The sequence below is a fragment of the Acomys minous genome (genome assembly GCF_964271855.1).
Source record: "Acomys minous genome assembly, chromosome: 15".
NCBI classification, from domain to species: domain Eukaryota; kingdom Metazoa; phylum Chordata; class Mammalia; order Rodentia; family Muridae; genus Acomys; species Acomys minous.
The window spans coordinates 33,372,046-33,394,588 of NC_140497.1; the positions used below are offsets into that span (position 1 = coordinate 33,372,046).

The 22,543-nt window shown below is 41.5% G+C and overlaps 1 pseudogene across 1 annotated transcript in view; it reads left to right on the forward strand.

The window, feature by feature from the left end:
* Positions 1 to 8,129: 8,129 nt before the first annotated feature.
* LOC311585061 overlaps positions 8,130 to 22,543 on the forward strand; it is a 125,200-nt pseudogene continuing 110,786 nt past the window's right edge. Inside the window, exon 1 of the transcript in view lies at positions 8,130 to 8,629. The product of the transcript in view is annotated as an uncharacterized misc_RNA (transcript). The remainder of the gene's footprint in view (positions 8,630 to 22,543) is intronic.

Sequence of the window (22,543 nt, forward strand, 5' to 3'; positions counted from 1 at the left end):
GAGGAACACTCCTTCATCGCTGGTGGGAATACAAACTTGTACCACCACTTTGGAAATCTGTCTGGCACTTTCTCAGAAAACTGGGAATAGGGCTTCCTCAAGACCCAGCTATTCCACTCCTTGGAATATACCCAGAAGATGCTCCACCACACAACAAGGACATATGGTCAGCCATGTTCATAGCACCTTTATTCATAATAGCCAGAACCTGGAAACAGCCTAAATGTCACTCAGTTGAAGAATGGATAAAGAAACTGTGGTACATTTGCACCAAGAAATACTACTCAGCTATTAAAAACAAGGAAATCTCAAAATTTGTGGACAAATGGATGGAACTAGAAATGATTATACTGAGTGAGTTAACCCAGAAGCAGAAAGACTCACATGGTATATACTCACTTATAATTGGACACTAGCCGGAAAGGCATGTCCCATGAAAGTCTTCACTTAGCAGGAGATTGGGATAGATGTGAGAACATCCTATTGGGATTCTAGGTAAGAGAAATATAGGAGAATGGGGAAATAGAAGGATCCAGAGGGCCCTAGAAACCTACATAAAAGTATTTTCAAGTATAGACCCGGAAACAGATACAGTAAGAAGTTGTAGAATATAAATCAAACAGCAATGGTTCTCACGTCATAGTCAAAAGGCTATGGGTATGCTCATTGTTGGCTCTGTTACCTAGCATGTCCAATATCTGGGACTGCTAAATAAACAAGCTTTAAGGACATTTGCATAGAAAAGATAGCAAATGCCTGAACCCCAATTTTAGAATCTGCATAGTGAAAAATGTTTGTTGGACCTAGGAATCTGTATTCTGTCAGACACCCAGATATCTATAACAAAGTGTATCTCTGACCACACTTTGAAAAACACTGTACAGTTGTGCTCCATTTCCACATATTATACTCACAGTGTTGCCAGCATGGACATGTTTGCCTATTTGCGGACCTGTTGACAATGCTTTGGGGGTTAGAATCTAGCACAGGCCTTGCTGTCCATCCTGATTCCAAACACTTAAATAATCAGTTCTCAACCCCTTTGGGGAGGGGGCGGTGTCAAATGACCCTTTCACAGGGGTCACCGAAGACCATTGGGAAACACTAGTATTGACATTATGATTCATTACAGTAGCAAAATTACAGCCTTGAAGTAACGAAATGACTTTATGGTCACCACAACATGAGGAACTGTATTAAAGGGTCGCAGCATTAGGAAGGTTGAGAACCACTGACTTAGGCCTCTTCAGACTTCATCATCTTACTGTTTGTTGGTTGCTTCCCTACGATCTGTTTCCACACATAGCCACCTATGTGTCAACAGCTGCTGGGGGATGCGTCACGCTTCCAGCTTTAGGAATGGAAGTCTATTGTCTTAAGGCAGTCAGCAAAGCTTGTCCACTAATCACAGACTAATCCAGAAGGGATGGTGATGCTTCCCCTGAGTCAGACCAATAAAAAAGCCAGGAGAACTCACTTCTGAAATTTTGTTTGTGATATCAGAGAGAATGGCCCTTTTTCCTGGAAGAGGATTTGCTTGTCCCCATGGGGAGACCTCTGTGTAAGACTCTAACCCATGTTAGGGACATAAGGCTGAGAAGACAGGGCTCTGGGCCTCATGAAAGAACATAAACCCTAGGGGGGAAATCTCTTGTTTTACTCAGAATGTCAGTATTACAAGCTCCGCATTCCTGTTCTTACTTGAGTCTGTTTTCTTTATGTCCAACCCAAAGCACTTCAGCTGACACAGCTTGGAACTAAGAATATTTCATAAAAGTCCTATGCTTGGATGCCTTCCTTTAAAAAAAAAAGATTGTTATGATCTGTAACATTTTTTTAAAGTTAAATAATTAGATTGATTTAAATGACACCAAAACATCTGGAAAATGATGTGGACACAAATTCAGCAGAGAGCTATATTTTCTGTTAACTAATTGAGAAATTAATCACTGGCAACTCTGGCAAATGTTTTTGGAGTAGCTTTTAATTTTCATGAGAGTTACAAGAGATGAAATAGTGATTGAGTGACTACCGTGTGCCATGATGCACAAAGGACAACATGCTTCCTGAATTCTGTTATCAGCCTTAACCAAGGGGAGAATCTGATCACGACCTGGAAAAGACAAGAAGACAAGGGGTGGACACTGCTCATCTGAGCTGGGTGCCACACAAATTTTAACATGAAGGATGGTCTCTTTACTGTAAGGGGGAAAAGTGTCAAAGAGATCTTCCAAAAAGTACACATTTTTTTCCAATTTTAATATATATCTAGATGGTTCAACTAATATAAGTTCAATGTCTCTGAAGACATGTTCGGGAGGGGCTGGAGAGATGGCTCAGTTCTTAGGAGCACATACTGCTTTTACAAGAGTGGAATTCACATCCCAGTGCCCATGTCAGACAGCTCGCCATTGCCTATAACTCTAGCTCCAGGGGCATCTGATGTCCTCAGCCTCACTCACATGCACATATCCACAAAGATGTACGTGCGTATAATTACAAATAAAATACATCTTTTAGCAAAAGTGCATAACATTCAGAAATAATTACAAATTGGTACATTCTGATTTTTCAGATTATACACCATGTTGAATAGATTTAATCTTTGTTATTGGAAAATTACTCAGTGTATTAAAAATAATAATCATGCTTCCATACAGGTATATAGTCTGATAAATTCTGATATATTCTGATAAATTCCTTTGAAGTCATTAGAATTGCAAGCACCCAGACTTAGAACTTTTATTGATATAAAAGAGTCTATTCAAGAAAATGAAGAGACAGAGACAGACACAAAACTCAATCTTATAAAACTTACATGTTTTTTTCACCTCTGTAAATCATAATTTTGGTGTTTGCAGCACTTTGAGTGCAAGCACCACAGGCAGTAATAACTGGCTTAAATGCCTTTACGGTACAGTTGTTTGCAACAATGCCTCCATTCATAACTCTCAGAGAATGAAATGACAGCTACAAGTGCCTTGAAAGAATGTATGCTCCTCTTTGCATTGTTCCTCAGGTTAACTCCCAGGGTGTCCTCAACCCCACAACAGTAATAGGAGATGAAAGCATCATCTGCAACGTGATTACATGAGGCCCAGGGAACCAGAGACACCTCCATCGGAGAACTTACATTTGAACTGCAACGTGAAATCACTCTTTGTGTTCTGATGAGTTTGTCATACTAGTGCAAAAAGTTTCAACTATCTTATTTGGCTATTGGTCAGACTAAAGGAAATGATGGAAAGCAAGCAAACAGAATTAAAATCCGGTCTCATTAGGAAAATCTGCAGTGGGGAAGGCCCTAATTTAAGATGCTTTTTTGGTTTTGCGTAACAGGAAACGAACTCAACCTGGCTTGAAGGTAGATTGAATGTCACAACTCTGCAATTGGGAAGTCCAGAGATGGATACAGCCTTAAGCATGCATAAATCCAGGGGTACAGAGTCTTCTCACAGTTCAACTGTTCTTCTTTTTCTTTCAACAATGCTTATCCCCACTTGTCATATTATAGACAAGCTCAGCCTGTGTGTTTGTTGTCACACAAAATGACCTCAGTTATCCCCATTTTCTCTGATTACCAATCACAATGGAATTGGATATTCTCATCCTATGGAAGTCAGAATCAATCTCTGTGGAAAGGCAATGATCTAGCATTCTTGATTCATATGCATGTCCCTGAATCAATTCTTGGCAGTGGCATAGCTAAGCTTGGTTACATGTTCACCCATGAGGGCTGGGAGTGTAGCTCAATCAGTTATACAGCACTTACCTAGCATGTGAGGGCCCTGGCTGTTCAATTTCTAACAGACACACACACACACACACACACACACACACACACACACACACACACACACTGATATTTCATCCTCCCCATGAGTCCCTTTGACTGACATCTCTGGACATCCATCTGGACCACTGAAATGACAAGGTAGAAGGAGGAAGATGGGAAATGACGCTACACAGAAATAAACTATAGCCCAACTAATCACTATGGACCACTTTGTACAGTCTCTATGAAACATAAACCTTAAAGTAAAGATCATCAGAGCAGAAGAGATGGGGCCTCTAGGCTCCTAGGAAGTGTTTATTTGTAGAAGTTTGAAACACATCAGTCATCACTGTAAGGTCACTCACTGCAGAAGAGGGGACTATATGCCATGCTTCCCATGGGAACAGATACCTTCTGACTTCTTCTGAAAGTGCTAAAATCAAACAATAAATGCACGAATTTGGAGAATATATTGCTGAAGTAGAAGATAAGTTAGGTGACTCTTCCTAGTCCAAGCTTGGGGCGGGGGCGGGGGAAGCCACTTAATTTGGAAACGTGAAACAAAAACTACCCTGCCAAGAGATTTGGTCACCACCATGTACATTTTGATTAAGGATATCATTGCTATTTTACTGGGACAACTTAAAAATAGTTTTTCCATTTAAGAATGGAACTTTTTTTTTATGTCTTTTCACTATCTGTATTACTATCTGTGTTTATCTTCAATAAACCCACACACTTAGCACATTTAGACTTGTAACTAGGACCATCCCTGTCTTTGTAAGTGGTTGATTATTCTTTTCTGTGGTGGTATTTGAAACAAGGTTTCAGTATGTGACCAAGCCTGGCCTAAGGTCATGAGCGTTCTGCCTCATTCGCCGATGTGCTGGAGTTACAAGCAGACATCACCATGCTGAAGTGATTGTTCTATTAATATTTAAATCTTCTTTGGACAGAGAAGTATTTCTTGACACATGTTTTCCAACTTCGTGCAGAAATAGCCTGTGGGAAAGCACTGTGATATTATTGGAACTAAGTCAGTTCCAACCAACTAGAAATAAGAAAGGAAGGGGCTATTCCTGAAGCTCTTTCTATAAATTTTAACAAAATTACAGATTCAGAATTTACTCATGGGCCTGAAAAATCACACTAAACAAAGTTTTCTTGACTGACAAAACAGAACAACCTATTTTTGACAAGGTGGAGGTGGGGGCGGGGAGAGAAAATCCAGCACCTAAAAATAGTCATTTTTCTTGCCAAACAAAGGTTGGAATCTGTATTGTGCCTACTATGTGGCCTTCGTGCCATTGTGGAGACATTATCCAGAAGGGAAAGATGAATTAGAGACTTAAAAATAACTATAGAACCTGCTGAAAACAAAACACAATATTTGGCTATAAACGTAAAGTTACAATTATCACACATGCTACATAAGAGAGACAGCATGGGTTAAAAATTAGGATAGAGATTATAACAGTAAATTTCACAGAATGTGGAAGTCTCAGAAATGGGCTAGATTTTTTTTTTTAATTCAGAGCATGGCCAGAATCACCAATCACTATGAAAGTCATTTCTTCACTGAGGGTCCTGGCCAATATGGCGGGATTTGCTTCAGTCTTTCAAATCCACATCATGAGGTCTTCACAGCAATTTCTATTATTTCTAAAAAAATAACAGAAACTCTCTCTCTCTCTTCACTCTATCGTCACTACACAGGATAAAGAGATCCACACAGCTGCTTTCAAGTCCTGTTTCTGCCCTAAACCCCAGCTGAAATTATAGGACAGTCATTTCTCTTTAGATTGAAGCTTTATCTCCCACCCATAAATCTCTTCTTGGTATCAAGAATTATCAATTCACTGATGCTGTTTTGCAATATAAAATTTTCCTTCTCCTTCACTCTCCCAGGTATAAAAACTTTAAGTAACTGTGGTTTTAGCACTGCTTTAAAATTATGAGTTACCTGACATTGCCTTGCAAACAAGATTTTAATGAACCGTGTCACATTTTTTATGTAAGCAGAGACAGACATAGAGCATGTGTTTTGGTTGGAATATGAAATGTGCCCCTATAGGATCAGATGGTCAATGCTTGATCTGATGCTATTTTGGGAAACTGTGGGAGCCTTAGGAAGTAAGGATCTACTGGAGCAAGTAGGTCGCTGGAGTATTTTTTGAAGGTCATACATACATGATCCCTCGTCTCTTCCTCCTCTCCCTCTCCCTCCCGACCCCACCTTATCTCTCCCATGACATACAAAGTCCTACATCCGTTTCCATTGCTGTTAAGCTTCACCAGAGAACTGCACTCAGTGGAGCAAAGACTACAGCCTGCAGTCTCGGAAGCCATGAATAGAGTAAGTCATCCCTCCTTTTGTTCCAGGCAGTCCGTCAGGGGAACAAGAAAAGGGACTACCTGGTTCGGTTTCTGTTGCTGTGATAAGCACCACGACCTAAAGACACTTGGCAGAGGGCAGGGTTTATTTGGCTTATACTTCCCAATCACAGATTGAGGAAAGCCTGGGCGAAACTCAAACAGGAGCAGAGGCAGGACACATGGAGGAACTCTAATTACTGGCTGGCTCTGCTGCTGCTCTTCCATAGCCCAGGAGCACTTGCATATGGCAGCACCCACAGTGGGGCGGTCTTTCTTATATCAATTAGCAATTAAGGAAATAACCCCTGGGTACATCTACAGGCCAGCCCAGCAGAGGCAACTCTTCATTTGAGGATCTCTTCTTACAGGGTGACTCTAGCTATGTCAACTTGACAAAAACAAACTAATAAAGATTCCATTCGCCACTAAGTCTATTCAATATTGGAAAATATCTTCTCATTTTTAGTTAATATTAGTTAACTTCTTTACTTCTAGTGACCTCTTCTAACCAAGTAAGAATTCCTTATACCCTTAGGTACTAGCAAAGCAAACTAAAAATATATATATAACTATAGCAGGATATAAAGTATTAATAGCGATTCAACAAGGAGTTCACATCAAAGCATCCTGATCTTTGATTTCAACTTAAGTGGAGATGTACTCCTAGGATTATATAATAAAATGGGTGTAAAAGGTGCTGTGACTTGGTTTTACTACAGGGTTGTAGACCAGTTCCACAAACTAATCACCTTCCATGTTTGAGCTAGAAGAGACTCCACTTCATCTAGGCACTTGTAAGAAAAAAAAAAAAAAAGTAAAATCTGGCCATGAGGATTCCCAGGACTCTTAGGGAAACTACCTCCTATTGAAGCCCATATTACTATTAGAATACAACGTGGAAAGAGTAATCTGTCTTCCTGAATCTTTACCCTCAAACACCGGGCAGCCTAGCAATCTAAAGGACATTGGTTGTGAACAGGAATGGAGCCACTGCCTGGAACTGAGGGACCATCGGAGGAAGAGAAGCCACAGTCTTGTCTGCTGAAATAGCTGCTAAGAAAAATTCCAGTCTGGCTTCAGACCCAAAAATTGTTGCATTTCTCCAAAGCTACCAAGAGTCATTTTTCTTCTGGCCCCTGCAACCATGTAATTGATTAGATTTCCCTCTTCTCGTTGGCCATTAGGAAGGCTAATGCCAACTTCTGTTTCTGGCACTCTCACTGTCATAGAGCCGATATCCTGAAAAATCTCTGGCAATAAAAAATAACCAAAGTGTTGAATTGAGGAGGAAAGGTAGATCTCTAATTGCATTTCTGAGCTGACATAAAAGAAGTAAGTCCATAAAGGCCGAAAGTAAAGAGAAAACAGAAACCCGGAAGTGATGTAATACCAGCTCCCCCTCCCAAAGCACCAAAGAACAAGAGTACCCACCAGGACAGCTACCATGGATATAGGAGACAGGACATAAACCCTTGACTAAGGGACGCAAGAAAGTAGGATTTCTTGCAGGATGTTGGGACATCGAAGATCTACATACCTTTAGCCTAAAGAAAAGTGAAATTTTACAGAAATAGCACACAAAAAATAGTCCTTTTTAAGTTTAAAAGAGGAAAAATTAGAAATTATATCATGGCAGTCCAAATCTACCCACCTGTGTAATTCATAAATTTTAAAGCAGAGAATTTTGTTTCTGGTTGTCCAGCTACAGAGCTTGTTTTCCTAAGATGGCTGAAAGAAGCCAAACAAACATACTCCTTCATCTAGAAGTTACTGGACTTCCATCGAAAGGAACCTGAATTCACATCGGCTACACAGAAAAGTGGGGAAAGTAAAACATAAGAGAGAGTCAACAAAGACAACAGAAAAGAGCAACAGAGACTCCAGATATTAGATTTTAAATGCAGACTAAAACGGAGCTGTAGCTCAGCTTAACAAAACATGAGACTTGGAAACAGGAGTCAAGAGCATGCAGGGAAACATGGAGGTCCTGGAGCGCTGGGTGCAGCAGATCTCCGGCCATGGTGGCCTGTGCAGCTTTCTGCGGGGGTTTTTTTCAGGGCAAATGATATAAAGGTTGGTACATTGGTGGGAGAAGACAAATATGGGAACAAATACTATGAGGGCAACAAGCAATTTTTTGGCCGTCACCGGTGGGTCATGTAGAACGGCACAAACACGTCCTGGAATATGGATGGAAGCATGGTATCTCCTGAATGGCTCCGCTGGCTTCACTGCGTGACTGACGACCCTCTAACAACAAACCCACCGACTGCTCAGAAATCCATCTGGGCAAACCATAAATTCAGCGTGACTGGCACTCTGAAGCAATACGTCCCTTCTTCCACCACTAGAAAGAAGATTCAGGAATGGGTCCCGCCTTCCACACCTTACAAGTTCCAGCCGTGGAGACCAAGTCCCGCACTTGCAGGACGGTGCAGGACTTTCCTTGGAATCACACCTGTACAGTCCCTCCCCAAGGTAATGTAAGTGGTGAGCAGTGGCTGGGGCAGGGGTAGACTCTTTGGTGGAGCTGCCTGCAAGTTGTGCAAGGTGGAGGGGGAGTGCTCAATGGGTGCAGCTTTTGTGAGTCATTACTCAGGTTGGTGTCACCTGTAGGTTTACCCCTTTTCCAAGCCTCTGTAAGTAACTCCAAGAAAAACACAGGTTCACTAAGCTGCACTTGGGTGGAACGGCTTCCTCGGGCTAGGGTCAACAGACATTTGTTCCCATCACTGCAGGAATAGTCACTCAACATAATTTTAAAATCTCTTTCCCTCCCTCCTATAGATTGCTCATTCATTCATTCACCCCCCCTCTCTTGTACCCATACATGTGCCCCCCTGCACACAGTGATTATTGGAAGGAAACCAATACAGAGCTTGGAACTTAGTTGTTTGTTATTCATGAAATATGATGATAATGTATTTACCTCGAAGTGAAAGTTATGAGGGCTGAAGACTAGCCCACAGTCAAGAGAACTACGCTTTAACATTCACATTCATCAAACTTGTATTCCTAGCCCACTCTCAGTAATTTCACTCCAATTCCTTTCTGCTTTCAGAGTGACTTAGGGATGGTCACTCACTGCCCCTTCTTCAGGGGGCTGTATAGACTGTATGAAGCTTCTGCCTTTCCACCTTAGCTCCCCGGTGGCTTCTCGGGCTTCTCAGACTTTCGCAGCTGGATGTCTTGGATTCACAGCATGTTAATGTTCCGGTCAGCTGGTGCTGTCAATCAATTCACAGTTTCCCCCACCCGGCATCCGAGATAAATGGTAGGAGAATGTAAGGAAAGCCAGTGTTATTCTGATATGTGATTTTGATTCCAAGAACAAATGAATGCCACTGTGGTTATTCTATTATACCACATGAACTCTACGTGACACTCTAAGAAAGGCAAGCAGTGAAACCAAATGAATATCTATTTTATGACTTTTCTCATTTCTTCAGTTTGAAATAATTGCAAACTTCGAAAATGTGCAAAAACCACCATGAAACGTAATGTATACAGACGACACTACTCACGTACACTGTATGCTTACATCTGCTTCATGCTTGATCGTCCCTGCAGAAGGATATCTGAATCATCTGAGATAAAATCATCGTCATCATACCTTCTCACTTTTAAATACTGACAGCCTCTGTCTCCTCAGAGCAGGATATTCTCTTGTATAATTACAGTGCGGTTATTAAGAACTGGAAGTGTAATGTTGATCTGGTATCATAGATTATCTATACTTAAAATTTACCATTTACCAATTGCCCCAATAGTGTTCCTTGCAGCATTCTCTCAAGTTCAAGGACTAACTAAGCCAAGAGGCTTATTGCACGTGATGATATGATGACAATGGCTCATTATTCTTGTTCCATTAAAAAAAGATGTTTGACCTTTCTTTGAGGTTCACCATTTTGTTTTTGTTTTTGTTGTTTGTTGTTTTGAGGTTTTGTTTGTTTGTTTGCTTGCTTTCTTGCTTGTTTTTTGTTAAAGCCAGTTAATTTATAAATACCCCTTACATTTAGTTTTTCTGTCTTTATAAATAGATTAAGGATATGCTGAAGGGCAGATATGTCCCAAAGGGATGTATATTAGCCCAGGACATAGCCAGTATCAATTTGAACCATTAACAGGTAGAGATGCATATTTTAATCATATCAAAAAATCAAGCAATGAATATGTAAGTGGCTATTTATAAAAGCTTACAAAACGTGAGCTGAATCTGAGAAGCTCATAACACAAAGAACATAGACAGCAAATGCTAACATGTGATAGTAATATTCATAGCTAACTAGACAATGTCTAGAATCACCCGATTCTCTAGGCATCTCCAAAGGATTGTTCACTGGATTAGCCTCTGAGTATTCCTAGGAAGGTTTAAATAGATAGGAATATGTCGGTTAAATACGATAGAAAGAGCCACCCTAAGTGCACAGCACCATAGCTACGGTCTGGAGTCTGGGCTGAATATAAAGTACATATAAGTATATACATAAACATATAAGGCAGAATATAAACAGTCATTACTTCCCACTCCCTGACCAGGTGCTTCCATCTACCACTGGCAGGGCCTCCCTGCTGTGATGAACTGTACCCTCAAAGTGTGAGCCAAGGCAGACCCTTTCTCTCTTAAGTTGCTTTGGTCTTGGAATTTTATCACTTGAAGAGGAAAACTAACTGATATACTCATACCAGGCCCTTTGACATAGCAAGAAAATATGTGCTACATTAAAAATAGAATGAGAGAAACTGCTACAGGGAGCTTGGGAAGTTTAGGACATGTGCACGCTGAGGAAAAACAAGTGACTAGTGGTTTCAGTGATCGAATAATAAATTCAAGTAATAAATTATAATTATCCTACATTCTCTTTCAGGACACTACTGATAATTACGTTAATAAATCACAACTGTTCAGGATCTGTTTGATCTGTTTCTGGAAAAATAGAAAAAGAATTTCTGTGCTGGTCTCCTTTAGATCAACAGGTTTTCAATTGAAAAGAGATTAAGACTGTGTGCTTATGCCATAGTCCCTACAAACAAAAGCAAAATACATGTAGGCAGCATCAGTGAGATGGCTCAATGTGTTCAGTGATCACCATTGGCAACTTGAGTTGATTCCCAGAAGCACACTGGATGGAGAGACCCAATTCTAAATAAGTTTTCCTCTGCCCTCTACAGGCATGGTATAGCATGTATACAAATACCAACACACACACACACACACACACACACACACACACACAGAGGAATCGATACATTTTAAAAGTGAAAAGGAAAAAACCAAAAAGTTTCAAACACATTCTGGTAAATTGATGAAAATGTTGGGAGTACATTTACATATGCATACGCATTTAACAGTCTAAATATGCATACATTAGGAGCCTACATACAGATTTCTTGACTCATGTCACTTTAGACATTTTTGTCTTCCTGGTCTTCAGCTTGTATATGATCAATTTTGAGAGAGAGAGGGGGAGGGGGAGGAATTACAAATTCCTTTGTAATTTTTTGAATTCTGAATTTTTTGCCCATTTGTTTTCTAAAGAGATAAGGAAAGAAGGTATGGGGTTAGGTTGGTGAGGAGTGGGGAGGAGAAACAGTGATCAAAATATATTGTATGAAAAACATTTATTTTCAATTTTAAAAATTAAATAAGTGAAAGTGCACGTATATTCAAAGTAGACAGTGTGTTTTTCATTTCCATAGTAATGGTTACAGTCAGCGAAACATTGAGTCAGTTCCCACCCTCACTTTTTGCCCTTCCCCATTGAAAGCTTCCATGTTTCATAGGCAGCATTTGGATTTAAGAGGGCTCCTGCAGTAATTTTGCTCCATCCCTGCAATTGGATACAGTACGATGCTATTTAGAGTGAAGTAGAAGGGAAATTTAAGACATTACACTGTGCAAACTATAATTTCAGCATCAATTTTCAGAGATTGTTTTGTTAGAGCAAAAACCGTAACTTCCCTAGAAAGGTTCCGTACTGTACTATTTTTATGCTGCTCTCTAGGCATGTAAACTGAATCGCACAAAGAAATGAGTTTCATTTTGTTCTGTTGAGAGCTCAGTTTGCTTCACACTCAAGTAGAAAAGGACCCTCCACACATGGCTCCCTCTTCGGGGATGGTGCTATGATGGCAGGGCCCCCAGTTACACTTTCTGCCCTTTCTCCTTATCATTTTCAGAGATTATTTAGTCTGACTCATAAGTAAGGCAGCATTTTAAACTATACTGGAGAATTTTAAGATGACATTTCTGTTGACAACTACTGTGTCCCTGAGAAGGAATGCCTTATAGAAGCAGCATAAAGAAAGGAAAGCTTGCCTTGCCTCACAGTTGCAAGGGCTCAGAGTCTCCACAGCAGAGAAGACAACACAGTGCAGTTCAGATCATAGAGGCCTGAGGGGAAGATTTCAGATTCAGCTTGGCACTCCCCATCATCCCAGATGACTAGGGATTATAAAATAAACATGAATGGTTTTGTAAAAATGTTGCTGCTATAAAATTTGCATCTTTCAAAAGACTCTGTTACAATAAATTGTATCAGTTCCGGCCTTGGAAGCCAGTAACATACTTTAAAGCTGCCAGCACTACGTATGGAAAAATCTAAACTGACTCTAATTTACCTGTAAACTAAAATAAACTACTCTAAATCTCATAACATACATATATCCCAAGCGATTGACAGCCTGATCCTGGGATGCTTCTTCCTCCTTCTCTGGTCAACTGTCCTCTCTCCCCAACAACTGTCAATTCTTAGTTCCTTCCCGACTCCAGGAAGTCCCACCTTCCACTTCCTGTCTTTCTGCCTAGCTGATTGGCTAAACAGCGCTTTATTGATAGTTGTTACATCCACTCAAGACATTCCTCCACAATACTCTGTGTGAGAACTCACCTAAAACACACTTGTAGAAACAGAACAATGAATGTACATGTACAAGAGATCTTAATGTAAGATGCACTAGAGAAGAACACAGGGAAACTTTTATTTATTTATTTTTTTAGGAGACAGTCACGAGCTGGAGAGATGGCTCAGTGGTCAAGAACACACGGCTGCTCTTCCGGGTGTGCTGGGTTTGATTCCCAGCTCACAGAAGGTGGCTGACAACCCCTCTGAAAGAGTATTAAACTTAAAAAAAAAAAAACCTAAATATATAAATACCTAAGAAACTTAATCATCAAAAGAACAATCAATAAATGTGCAAAAGCTAACTGAACAGGCACTAACCAAGAGAGTACAAATGGCCATAGGTTCGTTTACAATTAGGGACAAAGAACCTGGCCTGGGCAGCACAGTAGAACCACAGGAGGTCTTAAGAGTGGGAGAGCTGGCTCTGGCCCTTGCTGGCTGTGGTATTAGATAAGCTAGCGCTGGCAGTGCGGGAGAGAAAATCCTGGTGGTCGTGGGAACAGGAGACATGGCGAGCTGACCAACTCAGCTACCACTGAGGCCCAGATCCAGGGCTTTGAGTTGGCCTACTCCAACATCTACCCCATCTATGAACTGCGGGAACACCTGAAAGGGCCAGTCCTGAAGGTCCGAAACTGCAAGATCTCTATAACACAGGGCTATAGGGTGTCTGAGAGGAGTCCCGGTGAACATCCAGTATTGATAGCACAGCAGAAGCCAGAGGCCTCAAGACAGCCTGATGACTCACTGCGGTGAACATTTACAAGTAAAGATGTTTGGATAAAAGGGAACACTGTGTGACACACCGTGACACAGTGCAGCTTCTACGGCAAGATTTTTGTTGTTTTGTTTTGCTTTTGCATTTCGTTTTATTTGGAGGTCGCAAGGGCAGAGGGCAGATATGAAGGGACATGGAGATGAATTCACAAAGAATCAATAAAGTTTAAAAAAGAAGGAATGAAGAAAAGAAGGAAGAAAGAAAGAAAGAAAGAAAGATAGATAGATAGATAGATTAGAGCCTAAGGAGAAAGGAGATCACCAGATTCATAAGTTTTGGGGGCAAAAACATGAGCACCTCACATCATTATCCAGAACCAGTGTAAAATGCCCATGCCTCTTGCCACGTGCTTGTGTTCCAGCGTGAGGACATGAAACCAATGGATCCCTTGGCCCCACTGGGCACCCAGACTAGCCTTCTAGGCAAAAAAAGACTCCTCTCAAAAAAAAAACAAAAACAAAAACCAGGACAAATGGCTTCTGAGGAGACTGACCTCTGCCTTTCATTAGTCATACACACATCCAAGTACCCAAAATATGCACACACATGTGTGGCCCCATAAACATATACCCATGTATGAATAACACACACAGTACATTAAAAAAAGTCCATTCAATATCTTAAGCCCTAAGAGAAATGCAAACACACACACACACACACACACACACACACACACACACACACACACCCCTCTATGATTTCTTCTCCAATCAGTATTGTTATCAAGAAAATGGAGACAGTCAAACTTGGCAAAGATGCAGAATGAAAGGGGACCCTTCTTCACTGCTGGTAGGAACACAAACTACTTCATCCACTATGGAAATCAGTATGAAGATTCCCCCCAAAGAACTCCAAATAGAATTCTCCTGTGACCTAACTACACCACTTCTAGTGAGCAAATGACAGTGATTGCCCACGCATACCTATCATCATGTTTTCAAGTAGCCAAGTTCAGGCATCAGGCCAGGGGTCCATCAGTGGTTCAATGCAAGAAGAAAATGAAGCATTATTCAACCACAAAGAAAACAACTTTTGTCACTTGTGGATAAGTGGGTAAAGCTAGAGCTCATCACGTTAAATGTGATAAATTAGACTCAGGAAGACAAACATAATTCATTTTCTCTCATATTGAGAATCCAAACTTATATTTAAAAAGAGACATGAAGGTAGAATTTTGTAGAAGTGGGGGGAGTGTGAAGGATGTGTTGAGAGAGGATGGAGGGCAGCTAAAAAGAGCAAATTAAATTTATATGAACCTTTGAAAATATCACTATGAAGCCCCTTATTTTGTACAACTAAAACACTAAGGGGAAAAAAAAGAAAAGACAGCATGAAAGGAGAGGGATTTCCAGGATCTGTGGTGGAAAGGCTGTGTACATGTTCCTGGTTGAGACATCTTCTAGACTTTTAATTCCTAAAGAAATGTTTTGGCGTGTTGTTTGTTTGTTTATTTCTCTGTTTGAAAACCTCTTCTAGCCTTAGGCTTCTGCCATGAGGTAAATAGCAGGAAGCTTTTGAGGAAGTGGTGCCCCTAAGAATGAAGTTTGTCCGTGTTTTCCTACCCAGGATCCAATGCTCTGCTCTTTCCCTTCAAGGCTCTTTCCAGACCTACAGACCAGCACTCACTTTCCCTTTCAGGCATCTTTGCCCCCAGCAGAGCCTTCCCCAGCTCCCTCACAAAGGCTTCCGGGATGAATAGTTGAAAGCAGATTTGGCCATGGCCTTGGTTTTATAGCTTCTGGCTTCTGAGAAGATAAGAAAACATTATCGCTTCTCCTTCCTACCAAATAGCTTTATCACATGGAAGAAGCAAGTGGATTCCTCAAAGGCACTTAGTAAATCATTGGCAGAGGAAGCAGTAAACGGCCTTTGGACCCTACATGCCCTTCTTGTGTGGCCTTTCATTTTACATTCATGAGAGAGCTGACATAGAACCCACAGCCAAACCACTTTCCAGGGCTCCAGCCACTGCAGGACCAGCTTGTCCCAAACTACAGCTTCTTACAGGGGCCCCGCAGACATCTTAGCAAGAACCCTGTTTAGAGATGAAGGCTTACAAGAAAGCGGTTATTTTCTGTATCTGCGGGAGAAGCAGGAAGCGGATGGTGTGGCAGCTGCTTCTGTTGCCAAGGAGGAGATGCAAAGAAGGGTAAAAGGTGTAGCTGCTCTGAAAGACCTGACAATCTTTAAAGAAGGAACAGTAGAAGGCAGGTTTTTTTTTTCAGGTTTTAATAAAGAAATTCTGAAGCTCCTATTGGGAGAAATAACAGGCTGTCTGAGTAAGGGCTGTAAAAGGGGGGGGGGGGGCGGACAGAGAGCCAGAGAGGCAGAGACAGACAGATTACTCAGGCTATGAACTTTGACCTGTTCTCATAAAGTGAGAGAGACTAATTTGAAAGAAAACTAAATTGCATGCTGCCTGCAGTGACATAAAAATGACTAAGTCCGTGGCTGGGAGTGTAGTTCGGTGGCACTTGAGCGTAGCCCCAGGCTTGACTTCTAGCACTCCCACACCCCCAAACACTGTGTGTCCACATTAAAATCTATGACTCTGGGAGGTCAGCTGTGCTCTAGCAAGTGGAAATGGTGATGAAATGTTCTCCTTGCAATAGCCTGCTCTGCAATGTCATGAAAAGAGCACTTACCTTAAACACAAGGTGAGTCTCACTGTTCAATTGAGAACAAGGCTTTGTGCCTTGAGACTGATGGATACCTTACAGCGGCTATTTATTAGCGGTTCTCAACTTGTGGGTCGCGACCCCCAACCGACCCCTTCGAAGGGGTTGCACATCAGATACCCTGTGTATCCAATATTTTCATTACGATCCATAACAGTAGCAAAATAAATGACAGCTATGAAGTAGAAACAAAAATAATTTTACGGTAGGGGGTCACCACAACATGTGGAGCCCTGTACTAAAGGGTCACGGTGTTGAGGTTGAAAACTGCTGTGCTATGCGATAAGAGCGTTCCTAGCTTTTCCAATCAAAAAGTAGGCCTATGAAATCAGTAGAAGATGTGAACTGGCTGAACTTCTGGACTGAACTCAAAGGTGGGGGCGGGAGGGAAACTTAAGACAATGAAGGACAGCTTTGAAGTTCTTGTTTCATTATTAACCTAAGGGACAGCCTGGATCTGCAGCATATTTTAACTAATCCTAGTTCTTAAGGTTTGGATGTGGTTCAGCCATGGCAAGCCCCCTAAGCTTAACATTTCCACAGCTGACAAGATTTGCTGGCTGGCGAGTCAGACATTAGAAATGTCTATAGAACGGGAGAAAACAGAGTTTTTTTCCTTGTCCCAGGCTCCTGGGTGACATGGGTCTTGGGGGACTGGATTTGTGGGAAGCTAATTCAGTCTCATTGTGAATACCACACCAAAGCCAGGTTTTCAGCAAAGGTAAAACAAGTGACAAGCACTGAGCAGAGGGAGCTTCCAGCCTCCTGTGTCATGTCTTGTTCAATAACCTGTTCCATTGAGGTTGGGCTACAAGAAGAAAAAGTTAAATAACATGGAGAGGTGTTACAGTATAAGCCAAGTGAAAATAACACAGCAATAAAAAAAATAATTGCATAAATTCTACATGTCAACATGAAAAATAACCACACAACCTATCATTAAGGGAAAAGAGGTAAGTTCAAATTAATGAGAATAGAGGCCATTTGTACGCAGAATATTATGTTGCTCTGTGTGTGTGTGTGTGTGTGTGTGTGTGTGTGTGTACACATACACTTGCCAAACATCATACTCACTGTGCAGGAGTCCCCAGTAGAGATACTTACATCATGTTGAGCTGGTGTAACATGTTCCTGTACATTGTAGGATGCTTTGCAGGGATCTGAACTGTTCCCCAAGGTACCAGTAGCAACAGTTTTCCATGTTCTCCCAGGCCCTACCCATGAAATGATAAACAAAACCCCTCTAGGTATTGTCTAACGGCCCTTCAGAGGCAAGAGCACGCCCTTTGGAGACCCCTGGCTCTAAGTGCTGAGGCTGCAGGCTGCCATTATTTTCCTTCTCTCTTCCTCTGGAGTACTTGGTTTTTTGTTTTTTGTTTGTTTGGTTGGTTTTGTCTCCTTGTTTGAGTTTATCATGAACATTCTTAGATTAAAAAGGGAAATTCATTTACAGATGCTTTGGAGGAAAAAGTTTTACAGATCCACCTCATAACTCATTATGAAACGTGGAAAAATCTGAACTGTATATCTGCAAAAAAAAAAAAAATAAAATAAATAAATATATATATATATATATATATATATATATATATATATATATATATATATATATATATCCCAGTAAAGTTGTGCTGCCATTTTGATTGATTTCATGGCGGCATGTAGTGTATTTACTCTAAAGAGTTTAAGGCACTATGGGAAAAAAATCAGAATACACATTCTTTTTATAGCCCTCAAAATAGCAGCAGCAGAACTGTTAAAGGAAGTGGCAGCCAGATTCATGATATTTAGCTAAGGCAACTGATATTCAAATCCAAGGTTATGCACTCCCCTCCCCACCCACCGCACCCCACGTGGCAGAAACAGCCTTCAGCAGAATGCCCAGGGTGTGACAATACCTGAAATCTCCTTCCACCCTCTCACGCCATTGCCCCTGGAAAGGTTCACTTGCTCCTTTACTCAGATTACGGTAGACGACTCTTGGGGATGCTGAATTCTCCTTGGGAAAGGAGAAGCACTGACAGTTCTGGTGTAGATTAACTTGTGACCTGTGCACCTTAAACTAGATAATTCAGATACAGAAGACTGAGGAGCGGCGTGAGAGGCCAGTGTGTCTGCTGGTTCCAGCTCTATGTAAAGATCACCTGCAAGATTATCGCACCCAAGGGCGAGAGCAGTGCCGCCCCCCCCCCCCGCCCCCCAGAAGGAAGCTTGGAGTCCAGGAATCCTCCGTGTTTTCTCACTGGACAAAGAGAAACTCCCAAGGAGGACACTATGGCTCTTGAAATTGATAGGGGCAAAACAGAGGATACCGCCAACAACATAGAGGCGTAGGGAAGACTGAACGAAAGAGGGCAGATAAGACGCAGGGAACACGGAAAGAGAATGATGCAGCGAAGATGCCTCAGCGTTTGCACAGCGAGAGGGGGGAGAGGAGAGGAGGGGAGGGGGAGGGTGGGCAGCAGGAGTAAGAATTTAGGGCACAGAGGAAGAAGGACTGGGAAGGAAGGAAAGGGCGTCCTTCTTAAGCCCAGTAGTGCTCTGTGGTGGGGATGGCTTCATGAAGGCTCAGAGGTACGTGCTCCTTGGCCTCGGAGATACGTTTAAGTGTCTCTGCTCTTTTTCAAAGTAGTCTTTGTACTCCCTAAGTCACCACAGTTTAGTTTCAGCGTTTATCCATGGTTCGGCCTTAATGTCACATGTTAAACACGTCTCTCCGTTTCCTGCCTCTGCGCCTAAAGGGGTTGGTTCTTAGCTCTGCAGGGCTTCTGGCTCCCCTCCTTTCCTGAGAGAGCAAGTTCCTTTCCTGACTCCATAAAAGATAATGTCATAGATGCGCACTCTGTGTGTGGCCCTGGAGCCTCTCCAGCCAGATTACAACAGCAGCAGCCAGAAATGGAAGGGGAGAAAAAAAAAAAAGATCACAAACTTCAGTGTTGGTGTTAGGACTCTTCCTCCTGGCACAGGGAGGAAGAACAAACGCTTGGGGTGGGGTGTGGCAGGGGCGGGTGTCATACAAAATGAGACATCATTTACCCACGCTGCTCATCTTGGGGCCACAAGGCAGGTAGACTTTTAAAAACCTGTTTTTCTGCAACTTAGAAAGGCATCACATTAAGAAGTAACCATTAAAAGATAAATACACTCCCCACCTTTCTAATATGGTAGATACATGGTGATATTTAAGTGATTTCCTTAACGTTGAGATGTTAAAAATTAGAAACAGCAACCTGAAGGGTTCCTCCTGCATAACCACTCACAGCGGTGACTCCTAATTTGAGTGTTGGCACTCTGTGAGGCAGTTCTCTCTCTCTCTCTCTCTCTCTCTCTCTCTCTCTCTCTCTCTCTCTCTCTCTCTCTCTCTCTCTCTCTCTCGGAATTGCATGGAAATTTGGGGTTCGCTTCCAGTGAAACTGCGCAGGCAGATTGTAATACCCAGCACCTTTGGTTCTACCTCATGTTGTATTCATGCGATATGACATCACTGGTTAGCTCAGGGGTTTTTACTGATTAAAAAAAAAAAGAGAGGAGGCAGAAAAAGAGATTTGAGACAGAGTTTCTCTGTATAGGCCTGGTGGTCCTGGAATTAGCTCTGTAGGCCAAGCCAGACTCACAGAGATCCGCCTGCCTCTGCCTCCTGACTGCTAGGATTAGAGGTGTGTACCACCAGCCTAGCTAGACTTGAATTCTTAACAGCCTCAGATTTGTCATCTGTAAGTTGGGTACACCCATGCTCCCATGAGCGCCAGAATAATGTACATAAGCACTCAAGTCGCGCAGTACAGAGTAAGGAATGTTTCTTGAGTCTTTACTACATCCCAGGAACTGTTCTAGTTATACTGTCAAGGATTCACTTTTAATTTACAAACACAATACATCAATTGTCTCTTGTGCAGTGTGAGAAAACTGAGGTATGGAAGAGTTTATTTAAAAATGTTTAAGTGCCCTGCATGCTTGAACATTGCTGCTCCCCGAATGCGTATCAAATGAGCATTTCAATGTCTGGCATAGGTTACCTCCCTGTGAGTTACTGAGCAGAGAGACCATAGAGATCCCAAAGCAGTATGGACTGTTACCAATGTGCTCGGTTGCTCAGCAGAGCGCGATGATAAGACTTCCTCCCTACTGAATAGTTTTCAGAGTGCTGAGAAGTACTACGCAGGCTGCTAGGGTGTAAAGACATTAGCGATCTTGTCCAGTGCTAGACCCTGCCTGCTGTAACACCACCTTGTTAGGTGGCAATAATGGCATGACAAGAGTGGTTAGGGAGTAACCAACTGTTTGCAAATTAGGTTTGCGGGGATTCATGTCTGATACCATAAAACATGGTCAAAAGCTCATGGCTGGGAAGGTCATAGGCCATACCTCGGATCTATGACTGTTATTTTGCTAAGTACTCATGTGGTCAAATTGCCTCCTAAATATTTATACTTTTACCCGCAGATTAGTGCTGCTCTCAGCCTTGATCAGAGAAGCTTCTTTTTGCAGTGGGCAGTATTTAATGCAGAGGCTCAAACTTGGTCAATAAGTGACTTTTGAGTGCTCACCCTCAAGAAGAGTGCTGTGACAAAATGGTCACACACATGAATGCCAGCAGCATATGATCTTTATTGTAATAGACGTCTATGCCATTAATGGAAATCCAATGTTGTTCTAAAACTAAGGGACACTTACATGCTTTCATATTCATCCAGTACAAAACATATTTTTCCATTTGTAAGAGCACTCCAAAATATTTTACATAAACATTTTCCTACTTTGAACTCTTGCTAATTTTTTTCATTTATTTATGTGCAACTATATCCAAATGTATTTTGTCAAGCAGAAGAAATGTTTTATGCTTCCTCCGAGATTTAATCTGAATCTAATGACTATACACAATACAAATAAGGAAGGAAAAAAAATAACCCCCACGTGGCCTTTGCACATTATGGATGTTAGCACAAAATTATATAAGCGCATGGTAATTCTATTCCTTATCCTCAGAAACAGTCCTTACAAGTCTTCTTGGAAAGTTTTTTGAAAACAAAGTACTTGTAACTACCACCAATTAGAATGCAATTAGCTGTGGTGCATGGCTGTTTTCAATCGTCTAGCGGCAAAGTATTCATTTTATGGATTAGCAATATTCCTTGTTCTACCACTTTCTCATTTTATGCTTCCCTGCACCTCTTCCTTTAGCCTTATACCTGCTCATTAACACGTGGAGATATGAGACTCAAAGAACAGCAGTAGAGATAGAACTCAGAGAGTCTCTTGGACTCTGTATTAACAGCCCTAATGGAACTTTACTCATAGAAGGCAGGTAGCTCAGTGGGTACACAAAGTTTCACTTATCGAAATGAAAGACTGCTTTATCTGGTATCCTCACAGCTAGAAACATCCTTAGGTATCCCAAATTTCTACAGCCATACTTAACACGTGATGAAAGATGGACCCCTGAGAGGGTAGGTGACTTGGCCAAGGTCACAGAGTTAAAGACCATCACAGTTAAAAAGGGCTCTGTGGCTCAGGCTCCTCTTTCCTTATCGCCAGTGGACTCTTTATCCACGCTCGTGTCTTCCAAGCACATTGCTCTTTCTTTGGTTTGTCCTTCCAGAAAGGAGCTGAGTGATTTCACTGAAAGCAACCGTAGTAATAGTTCCAATGGATCCGTCTGAATGACTGTTTCGACTGTTTTTCTCACTAGTGAGATCACTGTCTGCTAAATTCAAACTCTTTCCAGTCCTTGTAACAAATAGGAAAAACTTCATAAAAAAGATAGCAAAGGTTTTTTTTTCCCCAAGAGCATTTAGTACACAGGTGATCTCCTTGAGATTATTTTCTTAGAGTTAAAAGGAAGATAGGAAAGAAAATGTAAACAAAAGGTAGCAAGCAAATAGTACTTTTATTATAAAGACTCAATCCATACTTCAAAGACATCATATTTTAATAATATAATTGGAAACTACTTTCATTATTGATTCTAAGTGACTTTCAGAAAACTCTACCATATACAAGCATGACTTTCTTGACTTCCTTTAAATTAAAA